Source organism: Canis lupus, chromosome 37 (genome assembly GCF_048164855.1).
Source record: "Canis lupus baileyi chromosome 37, mCanLup2.hap1, whole genome shotgun sequence".
Classification (NCBI taxonomy): Eukaryota; Metazoa; Chordata; class Mammalia; order Carnivora; family Canidae; genus Canis; species Canis lupus.
Window position 1 is genome coordinate 20,097,906 of NC_132874.1, and position 13,797 is coordinate 20,111,702.

A 13,797-nucleotide genomic window follows, 5' to 3' on the forward strand; every position below is an offset into this window, starting at 1 on the left:
GTTCAGTGCAGGGAGGGCAAGAGACGAAAAAAAATAAAAAAATAAAAAAATAAAAAAAAGAGGTTGGTAGGTGGCAGATTTAATAAGCAAGGGAACTTACATATGAGGCTTGTCTTGAGTGGCTGCAGGATGAGTAGATTTCCACACCAGGCTGCCAAATTTTAAAAGTTTGCAAAGAGAACTTAACTGGGTTCAATCATGTATATTATCTAGATGGTCTCAACACTACATCACTATCTCAAGGTTATGCCCTTGGGTAGTTTCTGGGAATGCGAAAGGCAAGCAGATTGCACATTCCTGGGACAGGAGAGAGGGTGAGGAGACTCAATTGCTGGCATCCAGCTCACAGGTCAACTGGTGGTCATGTCTTCTATAAAACACCCCCAACAGATGGCTCATAAACTAGGCTTATGCCTTATCTATGCAAGTCTTACAGACTAGCTTTGATTGGGCCCATTTTGGCTGATGACAAGCTACACTGTTTATCTCTTGTTCACAATACCAAATGCTTATGGATCATTATTGAGAAGCTAGGTGATTGAATAAGTGGTTGAATCAGTACTGAAACAGGGAAATCAGAGGGAAGGCTTGCCTGGAGGGTAAGATGGGAGCTTGAATTTAGTAATTTAAGATTGAAGAGATTGAAGAGATAATGAGATTTCCAATTAAATGCCTAGCAGGGAATTAGAAATATGGGTCTGGCAAGAAGTGTCAAACCTTAGGCACCTTCCTCATAGAGAGACGAAAGTTGAGACCAAATGAAGGAATGAATTATCAGAAGGAGGGGCACCTGTGTGGCTTAAGTATCTGACTCTTGAGTTCAGCTCAGGTCATGATCTCAGGGTCATGAGACCGAGCCCCTTGTTGGGCTCTGTGCTCAGTGGGGAGTCTGCTTGAAGTTCTTCCTCTCCCTCTCTCTATGCACCTCTCCCTGCTCACCCATGTGTTCTCTCTCTCTCCCTCCCTCTCAAATAAATCAATATTAAAAAAAATAAATATCAGAGTGAGTGAGATAGCAGTGAAAGATGGGCAGGGCTTAATCATAGGGAACACACATGTTTATGGAGAGAAATAGTCTTCATCTCAACACATCATTCTTTGAGTGGTTACTCTGTGCCAAATGTCATGTTGAATGTGGGATTCAGGAGTATAAAAGACAATTACAACCTCCACTTTTCATGGAACTTGTGGTCTACACTTACTGAAAAGATCAGGACATGCCAGTAATGGAAGACAGCCAGTCCAAAGGCCACTCATTTTAATCCTAATATTACAGCTTGGTGGTAGCAGAGCTGGAGGCTGACCCTTCCAGGATAAACATTAGTCCTTGCCATTCTGGGAAGGCACTACATCAGACTGTCCTTAGACAATCTACACAGATTTGAGGAAAGACATGGTACGTCCATACAGCACATCATATGGACTTCTAACTCCTCCCTCCTCCCTCTGAGAGCTCTTAATGTCAATGCCCATCATAAAGTACACGCACATCCCAGAAAAGTCCACAAAGCACTAGCTGTAGTCTAGCCAGCAAGGAAAAGAAGAAAATTGTCTGACATTGAGCACATAGTCTGTGCCAGACACACACTCCCTAGATATTTCATGACTATTATATCAATCATTTTCTCATTCATCAATAAAAAGAGTTAGACTTCCTTGTTCTATTTCCCAAACTTCTCTTAATATACTCCCAACTTAACTTATATAATTTTCCTTAATAAACTTACAGCCATCTTACATTGCTCTTAACCCACGTCTCTTTTTCTCCGTGCTCAATCTGGCATTGTTTTGGAGGCACCAAAGATGAAGATTTTGCAATTGGTTTATTGTTCCAATCTGTTGATTTCTTATTGTCTTCATTGTGTAATCCATCACATTAAGTAACCTTCTAAACTTCAACAGCATCCAAAAATATGAATAGCATATGAGTAAGGTCCTTATTCGAAATACTATTAAATTTTAATAGGACTACATCCCTATACGCTCCAATGTAGAGATTTCTGAGGAACAGGCTGAGAAACTAAGCTGTAAATATTGAGGATACATTTTCAAGGAGTGAGGTGGTTAGCAGTGCCAAAGGAAGCAGGGAGTTTGACCTGTAAGGTACCTGAGAAGATCTAAAGAGTAATTGCATGAAAATGGGTGGCTCAGATGGCTCATACTGCAGCCAGTAAAGGCAAGAACAGGTAGAGATGACGTAAAGGTAACTTTGGTACACCAAAGAGTTCCTTTAATGTGAACCCACCCATTAACGTGACTTCCTGCCACATATGTGTACAGGTTTTAGACAGAAGCTAGTTCTTTAAATGTTTTGAATTCTTTGAAGGATTTCTACTACATGCAAAGTACTCCCAATGAATAAAAGTGGTGTTATTTTTCATCACCAATTTTATTCTTGCTATAATGAAACCACTTTAAAAGGGAATGAGGGGGGCCTGAGTGGTGTAGTCGGTTAAGCGGCCAACTCTTGATTTCAGCTCAAGTCATGATCTCAAGGTCTTGAGATCAAGCCCCACATTGGGCTCCTGCTCAGCATGGAGTCTGCTTGCCATTCTTTCTCTCTCTTGCCCTATGCTCCCCCCCCCCCATTTCATGCTCTCTCTTTCTCTCTCTCTCAATAAATAAACATATTTTTTTAAAGTAGGGAATGAGATTGAGGGAGCAAGGCAAACTCAATTATCTTCATCTTGGTTTGTTGTTCTAGAATAGGCTCCACTCTTTGATAAAAGAAGAGCAAGCATTTTCAGAATCTAATTTCTTATTTGCTTGCTTACTATTCAGCTTATTCATAGTTTTTCTTTATGGAGGAAAAGCAGTGAAACAACGAACAGGAAATTTCACCACACTGCAGCAACTGCAAAAAATGATTGTTTTAGCAAGAAACTACACACTCACACTAACCACAATCCCAGGCCTTCCCCTTCATTTCCTTTGCAGAATGATTGTCCAGAAATGACAAGACAGCACAGAGAATAAGGTCAGACAGGAATTCTTTCATATTTTTAAACTTTAAACATCACCCCTTAATAACAATAATGAAAGTAAATAGATTGATGATTAAAATAACATTTTTGACCATTGCTATATGATAGCCTTGTTAAAAACTATACATGTTTTTGACTATTTCATTTTCATAACTCCAGGAGGTTCATATGTTTGTCATCTTTATGGGATAATAACGAATGGCACTAGAAAGTGGATGCCAGAGACCCAGTTAATCGTAATGTTATATTGTCTGTACTTAACACACCATACTCTCTAAGCATGGAGAATATATATACCCTCTGCAAGTATCTGGTGAATGAATGAATAATAAATGACTATCAAGAACAAGGGAGAAGAATACAGCTTAGAAATAAGTTCTATTAAGTACACAAGCAGATTGTATCTGTGAAATAATAAATAAGGAAATCAGGCACAAACCTGGCAGATATATTACTGTGAATCAACTAATAATAGCAATTCAGATAGGAATATTACTCAGTCATCAAAAAATTAAATCTTGCCATTTATTCTGCTAGGCAAAATAAGTCAATAAGAGAAGGACAATTTTCATATGATTTTACTTATGTGTGGAATTTAAAAAACAAAACAGGAGCATAGAGGAAGGGAGGGAAAAATAAAACAAGATGAAATCAGAGAGGGAGATAAGCCAAAAGACCTTTTTTTAAAAAATATTTTATTTATTTATTTATTCATGAGAGACAGAGAGAGACAGAAAGAGAGAGAGAGAGAGGGAGCCAGAGACACAGGCAGAGGGAGAAGCAGACTCTATGCAGGGAGCCTGAAGGGGGGGACTCGATCCCGGGTCTCCAGGATCAGGCTCTGGGCTGAAGGCGGCGTTAAACCACTGAGCCACCCAGGCTGCCCCCAAAAGAGACTTTTAACCATAGGAAACAGAGAGTTGCTGGAGGGAAGTTGGGTGGGAGGATGGGGTAACTGGGTGACGGGCATTATTAAGGAGGGCACATGACGTAATGAGCACTGGGTGTTACATGTAACTGATGAATCACTGAACTCTACCTCTGAAACTAATAATACGCTATATGTTAATTAATTGAATGAAAATAGAATAGAATAAAAATACAGCAATACAAATGAAACACATCCTGTAACCAGTGATCTTTTGTCATTAGACCAAATCCAAGTATGTGGTAAGGGCCATAGGGCAAAGAAATAGTTACATTTCATAACCAATGGTCAGCAATAGAAGAGTTGAGACAGTGGTTATTTAGAAACAATCTAGTAGAACTTTTTTGCAAAGTTGGAAATGTTCTATATGTTCTTGTTCAACAAGGTAGCTGCTAGCTGCATGTGACCATTGAGTACTTGGTATGTGGCTAGTGTAACTGAGGAACTGGATTTTAATTTTTTTTAATTAATTTAAAATTAAATTAAAACATTAGGCTAATCACCACTGTACTAGACAGTGTAGAGACTGAGAATACAATGATCTTTTCCCAGAATCATGTTGTCTATTAAAAAAAAAAGACACCTTGGTATATTAATTTAGCAGCAAATCTGAGCTTGAGAGCCATAGGATTTTTCTCATTCTGGCTAAAAGAAGTAGAGCTGTCTACACTAAAATGCCCAATCCTGAATGAAAAGGGGGAAACAATACAATACTTCCAAATTAAACATCATCTGAAACCAAAAAAAGGGAATTAAGACACTGACCTGCTTGCCAGGGTGAGGATCCTGGGGCTCAGTGGGGAATGACCATGTGGAAATCACTGGGCAGTTGGTATCATCTCACTGCAGATGATCCACAGCTAAAAAGAGGTGAACTTGCAAATGCAGCTCTTGGTCAGCCAGTCAGACTTGGTAATGATAAAAGGAGTGGTCACTCCTACCAGCTTTGAAGTGAAGGCTGTCAGAAACACAACTTGTTAGAGAAAAAGAAAGAGACCCTGGAGAAAAAGAGGGGGACTTTATTGTACCAAGTCTCCTCAACAGCCCTTTGCTGTTGTACCTGGGTTGCCCTGTGCACCTGCTCTTCTGGTTCCCTGCCCTTTCTTCACTTCCTTCCTTCTCTGTTGCAGGAATAAAAGTGTTTCTGGCCCAACTTCAAGCTATGTCCTGGGCAGGGACGACTGACTGCAAGCAAGCTCATTTCTTGGGGAGACCTGTAGGAGGGTAGAGATCATTGTGTCCCCTGTGTGTCAGGAAGCATGATCACCAGGTAGTGTGCTGCCATGAGAGACCTTCAGTAAGCTGAAAGCCTGGCATTACTGCAGCAATGACAGACCCAGAAGTGGAGTGGGCAGCCCAGGAACTAATCCATGTGACACTACTCAAAGGAAATAGAAGCCCAGAGGAAAGAGGGAATTCATCTTTGGATAGAATGCATGCCTTTCTTCACCAAAGTACAGACCTTAACAAACTTGAAATAGGTATCCATTTCTTCGTGGTGCTGTCATGCAACCTAAAATTGGACAAACATTGGCCTGCAGCTAATCTTAATAAGAAGAGCACTCTGGAGAACTCTTCAGCAGCAAACAGAAAGATAATTCATCCATTAAATAATGCCAGTGGAACGGTAGAGTTGATGACCCTTCCCCCGAGTGAGGGGCCCATCTGGTTGTCTACTACTTCAGGAAAGTCAAGTTTGCAAGTATGATACAAACCCATTTTTACGTATGCAAATCCCATGCATGTGATTCTTGATTTTCAAATACAAATTTTAGAGTTGAAGGCATTTTGTTAGAAGCAGGCATAAGTAGGCGGTCAAAAGTATGATTTCTAGGTTCAGAATCCTTTGAGAAGGCTGAGGGCATACTATGATTCCAGGAGCCCTGGGAAGGCATCTTTAGTCAAAATGCTTCCCAGACAGAGGCTGAAATCCATCTCCTCACGTTGACGGTGCCTGAAATGCCACCAGCCATGGATCTCTTAGGACAAGCTAGTACTTCTTTGGGACATCATCATTCTGTCCTTCTATAGGACTCAGAATCCACAGGGTCTGATTAAGTGTAAGGACATCTGCATTTGGGAAGAAGAGAGGCAATTTGGGAACATGTGGGCCTGGGACCCAGGGATTAGGGGAGATGACAGGAAGGGAAGTGAAAAGACCTCAGTGATAAATTTTCCTGCTCAAAAGTTTGCCTCAGGACAACCTGCCATTGAAAACATGACTCTTGGTGAGGACCAAGCTATGGACTGATACATCAGTTGCTTTTGCAGCAACTCCACTCTGGTATCATACACACATCTTGAAACCACCATCAGGCCCCAAAACTGAACTCACCCTCCCTCACGTCGCCCCAATCTGCTTCTCCTTTTGTATTCCCATCTCAGGGAGTGTGGCCCCCACCACTCCATCATCTGGCCTCAGAAACCTGGAGATGGCCTTTGACTTTTCCCTTATCCTCAACTCTATATCAAATTAGTCACCAGGTCCTGGTTATTCTCTAGAATTGACCTCTTTGCCCATTTCCTCCTATTTGCATTTCTATTTCTACTGTCCTAAATCAGATCATCACTACCTCTTGCCTACAATGAAGCCATAGTCGCTCTCGGGTTTCCTTTCTGCCAATACATCCTACGCGATGCCAAAAGAAGGCTAGCTCGCTGACAAACAATTACTCAGATAATATTTTACCCTGCGCAAAAACCTCTACTCTCTCCCTATTACAGAGAAAAGAAAATGTAAACTCCCAAACTGAGACTTTAAGATCTTCTTGGTTATGAGCTGAACTGTGTCCCCTCCCTGTTCCCCTCAAATTCATATGTTGAAATCCTAACTCCCAATACCTCAGCCTGTGACTGTCTTTGGAGAGAGCTTTTAAAAAGGAAATTAGGATGGGCTCCTTAGGGGTGAGCCTAATCCAATAGGACTGGTTTCCTCATAACAACAGGAGTCTAGGATATAGACACACACAGAGGGAAGACCGTGTGAAGACACAGGGAGAAAACAGCCATCTACAGATAAGGAAGAAACCAACCCTACTGACACCTTGATCTCAAACTTTCAGTGTCCAGAAATGTGAGGAAATGTATTGATGTTGTTTAAGCCACTCAGTATTTTCTGTGACAGCCCTAGAAAAGTAACGTACTCTCCAGCTAGTCCCCCGACCTCCATGTTCTGACTAATCTCCTAGTACCTTTCCTCGTTGGCTTGTTCGCCCTAAGCCTTCACCTCACTGGCTCTCACCCAATTTATGTTCTCTGATCTTCTGTCTTTGCCGTGATGACCCCTCTATATAGACTCCCCTTTCCTTCATGTTTCCCTCTAGATCTAGCTCACATCTCATATCCTCTAAAAAAATTAATAGAACATTCTAGATGAAAGCATTTCTCTTTGCCTTACACTTGTACTGCCTATCCCAAATCCATTATCCCCTTCTTTTTGCATTCTCAATTTTGTTGGAGAAGGGCCTTGGTAAAAACTTCATTTCTTAAATTGTATTTCAACAGGGGCTTGTATGGTACATTTCTAGCCGCTGAAATATTAGTGTAGGTTGTTAGGTGGGAACCAGGGAGAAAGCCTGGGCATCCAGAACAAAACAACAGAAACACACAGCTCTGGAGGCTGGAAGTCGGAGGCAAGACGTAAGCATAGTTAATTTCTCCTGGGTAGGCCTCTCTCCTTGACTTGCAGATGACACCCACTTGCTTTGTCTTCACATGTTTTTGTCTCTGTGTGCATGAATCTCTGGTGTCTCTTCCCCTTCTTATAAGGACACCAATTGTTTTGGATTAGGTCCCAACCAAACAGCCTCATTTGAACTTAATCACCACTTTAACAATTTTATCCCCAAATATGATTACATTATGAGGTACTGAGGGTGAAGGCTTCTGAGGTACTGACTTTTGGAGGAAAAGGAAGAAAGGAAGAAAAAGAAAGGAAAGAAGGAGGAAAGATGGCATAAAAATAGATACATAGATCAATGGGACAGAATAATCCAAAATTAAACCCATGTGTATACAGTCAATTAATTTTCAACAAAGGAGCGAAGAATATACAATGGGGAAAAGACAGTCTCTTCAATAAATAGTGTTGGGAGAATTGGTATTGATATGTAAAAGAATGAAACAAGACCTCTATCATACAACATACACAAGAGTCAACTCAAAGTGGATTATATACTTGAATATAAGACAAGAGACTGCAAAACTCCTAGAAGAAAATATAAGGGATGAGCTCCTTGGCATCAGTCTTGCCAATTATTTTTTGGATTTGACACTAAAACTAAAGGCAATAAAAGCAAAAACAAATGGGTGGGACTACACCAAGCTAAAAAACGTCTTTATAATGGCTGAGTAATATTCCATTGTGTACATATACCATATCCTCTTTATCCATTCAGCTTTCGATGGACACCGAGGCTCCTTCCACAGTTTGGCTATTGTGGCCATTGCTGCTAGAAACGTCGGGGTGCAGGTGTCCCGGCGTTTCATTGCATCTGAATCTTTGGGGTAAATCCCCAGCGGTGCAATTGCTGGGTCGTAGGGCAGGTCTATTTTTAACTCTTTGAGGAACCTCCACACAGTTTTCCAGAGTGGCTGCACCAGTTCACATTCCCACCAACAGTGCAAGATGGTACCCCTTTCTCTCTTTCTCTACATCCTCTCCAACATTTGTTGTTTCCTGTCTTGTTAATTTTCCCCATTCTCACTGGTGTGAGGTGGTATCTCATTGTGGTTTTGACTTGTATTTCCCCAATGGCCAATGATGCGGAGCATTTTCTCATGTGCTTGTTGGCCATGTCTATGTCTTCCTCTGCGAAATGAAATAAGTCAATCGGAGAAGGACAAACATTATATGGTCTCATTCATTTGGGGAATATAAACATTAGTGAAAGGGAATAAAGGGAAAGGAGAGAAAATGAGTGCAAATATCAGTTAGGGTGACAAAACATTAGAGACACCTAACTCTGGGAAATGAACAAGGGGTAGTAGAAGGGGAAGTGGGTGGGGGGTTGGGGTGACTGGGTGATGGGCACTGAGGGGGGCACTTGGCGGGATGAGCACTGGGTGTTATGCTATATGTTGGCAAATTGAACTCCAATAAAAAATAAATAAATAAATAAAAATAAAATAAAATAAAAACTGTCTTTACAACAAAGGAAATGATTACCAAAATTAAAAATCAACCTGTGGAATGGAAGAAAATATTTGCAAACAATGTATTCGAGATGGGAGTTATATCCAAAATATGCAAGAAATTCATAAAACTCAATACAAAAAAATTAAAAACAGGATATGAATTTGAATAAACATTTTTCCAAAAAAAAAAAACCACAAGAAAACATTTTTCCAAAGAACACATAGAAATGGCCAACAAGTACACGAAAAAGTGCTCAACATCACCCATCATCAGAAATGCAAATTGAAGCCACAATGAGCTATCACTTCACACCTGTCAGGATATTATTATCAAAAGGAGATAACAGGGGCACCTGGGTGGCTCAGTAGTTGAGTGTCTGCCTTTGGTTCAGGTCATGATCCCAGAGTCCTGAGATCGAGTCCTGCATCAGGATCCCAATGGGGAGCTTGCTTCTCCCTCTACCTAAGTCTCTGCCTCTCTTTTTGTGTCTCTCATAAATAAATAAATAAAAATCATAAAAAAAGAAAAGAAAAAAAGGAGATAACAAGTGTTGGTAAAGATATGGAGAAAAGGGAATTCTCGTAAACTGGTGCAGCCACTATGAAAAACAGCATGGGGATTCCTTAAGAAATTAAAAATAGAACTACCATATGATCCAGCACTCCTACTTCTGGATACATACACAAAGGAAGTGAAATCACTATTTTAGGAGATATTCATATCCCCAGGTCCACTGCAGCGTTATTCTCAGTAGCAAGGTAAGGAAACAACCTAAGCATCGGACAACAGGTGGATGGATAAAGTAACTGTGGTATGTATACATACAACGGAATATTGGCCTTTAAAAAAAAAAAGGGAAATCCTTTCATTTGTGGGAACATGGATGGACCCAATGGGCAGTACACTAAGTGAAATAAGCCAGACAAAGAAAGAGCAATACCATATAGTATCACTTATGTATGGAATCCAGAAAGAAAAATCAAACACATAGAAACTGAGAGTAGAATAGATGGTGATTGCTAAGGGCTAGGGAAAGAGAGAAATAGGGAGAAGTTAGTCAATGGGTACAGATAATCAGTTATAAGATGCATAAGGTCTGGAGATCTAATGTATAACATGGTGGTTGTAGTTGATAACACTGTTTGATACAGTTGAAATCTGTTGGGATAGTAAAATGTAACTGTCCTACAAAAAAAAAAAAGAGGCAAGTATGTGAAGTGATAGATGGATTACTTAAAACTCGATGGTGTGAACCTTTGCACAGTGTCTACATATGTGTATATCAAGTCATCACATGGTACATTTTAAATATATTACAATATTATTTGTTGATTATAACTCAATAAAGAAATTATGCTCCATAACAGACAACTTAAATATAAAAACTATTTAACAAATGAAAATGGAGGAAAGAAAGAAGAAAAGAAAAAGGAAGAGAAAAAGAAAAAAGAAAGAAGGAAGGAGAAGAAAAGAAAGAAAGAAGAAAGAAAGAAAGAAAGAAAGAAAGAAAGAAAGAAAGAAAGAAAGAAAAGAAAGAAAGAAAAGAAGAAGAAGAAGAAGAAGAAGAAGAAGAAGAAGAAGAAGAAGAAGAAGAAAGAAAGAAAGAAAGAAAGAAAGAAAGAAAGAAAGAAAGAAAGAAAAGAAGAAAGAAAAAAAGAAAGGAAGGAAGGAAAAAGAAAGAAAGAAAGAAAGAAAGAAAGAAAGAAAGAAAGAGAAAGAAAGAAAGAAAGAAAAGAAAGAAAGAAAAGAAGAAGAAGAAGAAGAAGAAGAAGAAGAAGAAGAAGAAAGAAAAGAAAGAAAAAGAAAGAAAGAAAGAAAGAAAGAAAGAAAGAAAGAAAGAAAGAAAGAAAAGGGCCAATATATCTGTGGCTCTTTCTTACTTAACTCGGTTTAAACCACAGGAAAGCACATCCTGCGGATAAGATACTCTCTTTTTGGGGGGTGGCCCCTGCAGTGAAATAGCTGTGTAGGTGGCATTTACACCTGCAATTTCTGTTTTATAAGGGAAATAAATTTGCCTGTTATGTGAGAAACAGTGGAAAATGAGCAGTTCTTACTGCATGCTGAGATCTCACCTTGAAGTCACGAAGGATAATGGCTAATAAAGCTTTGCAGTGGGAGAGACAGAGCCCACAGCCAGCCCTCTCCTGATGAGCCGGCCTGGGAACTATCTGTGCACAATGAAATGTCACTGCACCGATGATGATGACGGCTCACGAAGCGTGAGGTCATGAGCAGGGGCTGCCTTCAGTGATGAAACACAAAAGCAGCTTGTTTGGGCTCTGCAGCCCCTCCGAAGGTGATGTTACATATGTAATGTGGTTCTCTTTGGCCATTTAGGGAAAGGAGAGGAGACAACCACATTTCTGCATGCCTCATTGCTTCTGCCTTAAAGAAAGCCATAATCCTGGGTTTATGACTGCCCCAAAGCCATCGGATTGTTTTTTAAGGATCAGACCCCCAAAGCCATCGGATTGTTCTTTAAGGATCAGACTTTCAATATCTATTTTCACCAAAATGCATTTGCTTGCCCCACTTATATCTGAATGAATGAAAGTTACAGTGTATACCATGACGTTTTCCTCGTAGAATCCTGAAATAAACATATTGACAAAGTTTGTATGTGGATTTTAATATTTTAAGGTTCAAACCTAAAACGTCTGATTTTTAAGGGTTATAAGTGGAAATGGCCTTTTATATGAAAGTCACGTTTCCCTGGTTTTACATGAAAATGTCTTAGAGAGAACTGAGTTGGTGGAGTGTGAGAGTGAGTTTTGCAATTTTTTTTAATGAGGTTCTTTCTTCATTCATTCTTACAGAAGTGTATTGAGAATCTGCGAGGCACTACCATGTTAGAGGAGAGATGACCAACTCTTTCAGCTTCCCCAGGACTGAGCAGTTTCCTGGGACAGAGAGCCTCCAGTGCTGAAATTGGAATGAACTGGTCACTCTGGTTAGAGCTGGGGCATCAGCGATCAATAAAATACAATTGAGTAGCAATGTGATAGTTCCTTAGGAGGAGTATTTTCTGTTTGCTTGTAGGAACACAAAACAGCCCATCTACTGAACAATTCTGAGTGTTTTCTGACTTCAATTTAAAGGGCCTTTGAATTTGGGGATGGAAGAGGTTAAGGCTGTGTTCCAGAACTAGTTGGCTGGGACTGAATATGAGAGTAATAATTTTTAAAACACATGTAGTATAACCAGATATGACTGGGGAAAAGTGAAGGAAAGAAAGAAGGATAAACTGTAGTGCCAAGTTTGGTGGACAGAATTTATAGGATATGGCCTAGAATTTTACTCCACCACCTACTCTTAGGAAAACATCAGCATATTCCCGAAAGTCCTGTGAGGAGTAATTTAGTCTTGTTAACCTCCAAAAATCTGGAGTGTGGTGGGAGTTGCCACATCATGAGCTGCTGCAGTTGCTCAAGAAACCAGGTCCCTTTGTTGTGCTCAGCACTATCTCTTGGCAACTCGATTCATTGATGCCTGCACTACAGGGGTTCCGTAAATGGTAGTTAAATATATGAATAAGTAACAATGAATCCTGCGATTGGATAATTGATGCTTATTGTGTGTTAGAAGCTTTACACTTAAATTCTGTATAATTTATAATCTCCTGAAATAGCTACTGTTTCCTTGCCCACAGTTAGCAACCTATTTATATTAATAAACATGTTGCAAAGATTTGGGGGGGAGGCATCTGACTATACAGGCTTATTACTTAATCAGAGAGTTTACTTGAAAGTAGATGCAGTCTTTAGAATAACGATACTTATGGTTTTAGTATGCTCTGTATCACATGTGGCCTGCCAAGACCTCGTCCATTTTCTCAGGCAAATCTGTGTCAGGTGCTTGCTTGTCCCCAGAAACCGTAGCCTGCTGAGGTGGTGTCGTATGTGGCAGTGTCCTCGCATGCAGATTCAGTTTGGGAACTGAAGGGAGACAATAGTACTGGTCTGCAGGTCACAGTTGTGACATTGTGTCTTGCTCCCCTTCTATTGGCTTTGTCCACCCGAGTCTACCTTCACCAACAATTCAGCCACTCAGTGCTTTCCTGCACTCCGGCCCTTTCTCCTGAGACCATGTCCTTAGGATGTGTTGGAGGCCCCTACCAAAGTATTTCCTAAGGTGTTTTTGAAAAACACAGAATCCACCTAGTGGAAGGGAAGGAAAAATAAAATAAGATGAAAACAGAGAGGGAGGCAAACCATAAGAGATGCTTAGCTCCAGGAAACAAACAGGGTTGCTGGAGGGGAAGGGGGTAGGGGAGGGGGTAACTGGGTGATGGGTGTTAAGGAGGGCATGTAATGGAATGAGCACTGAGTGTTGGATGCAACTGACAAATCACTAAATTCTACCCCTGAAGTGAATAGTATATGTTAAGTAAATGGAATTTAAATAAAAAAATAAAAAATAATAAAAAATCAAAAGCATAGAATCCAGAGCACCCAGACCTTTTGTGTTCCTTACTGTGTTTGCCTCGTCCAGACTCATTCTCCACTTTTCTCTGCTTACTCTGCACCCTGCCAGGCTGTCCCTTGTTTACTAGGTCTCTGGATCCTAGTCTGCTGTCTGGCTTTGGGTTGGGTTTGGTGAATAGGAAGCCCAATGGGAGACGAAAAAAGAAGAGGGACAGGGGTCAACATACTTCTTCCAGACCCTGTCCTGCTTTGTCTGCACATTTCTGTAGCACATGCCTCCTCATGGCTGCTCCTGATAGACAATCCCAGCTGGGCCATGCC

The 13,797-nt window shown here is 40.4% G+C and overlaps 1 long non-coding RNA gene across 1 annotated transcript in view; it reads right to left on the bottom strand.

Moving 5' to 3' along the window:
- The window catches only part of LOC140626050 (uncharacterized), a 68,136-nt gene extending 63,136 nt beyond the window's left edge, over positions 1–5,000 (bottom strand). The window contains exon 1 of the long non-coding RNA XR_012025301.1: positions 4,678–5,000. This is a non-coding gene — a long non-coding RNA (uncharacterized lncRNA). The remainder of the gene's footprint in view (positions 1–4,677) is intronic.
- Between the last annotated feature and the right edge of the window lie 8,797 nt (positions 5,001–13,797).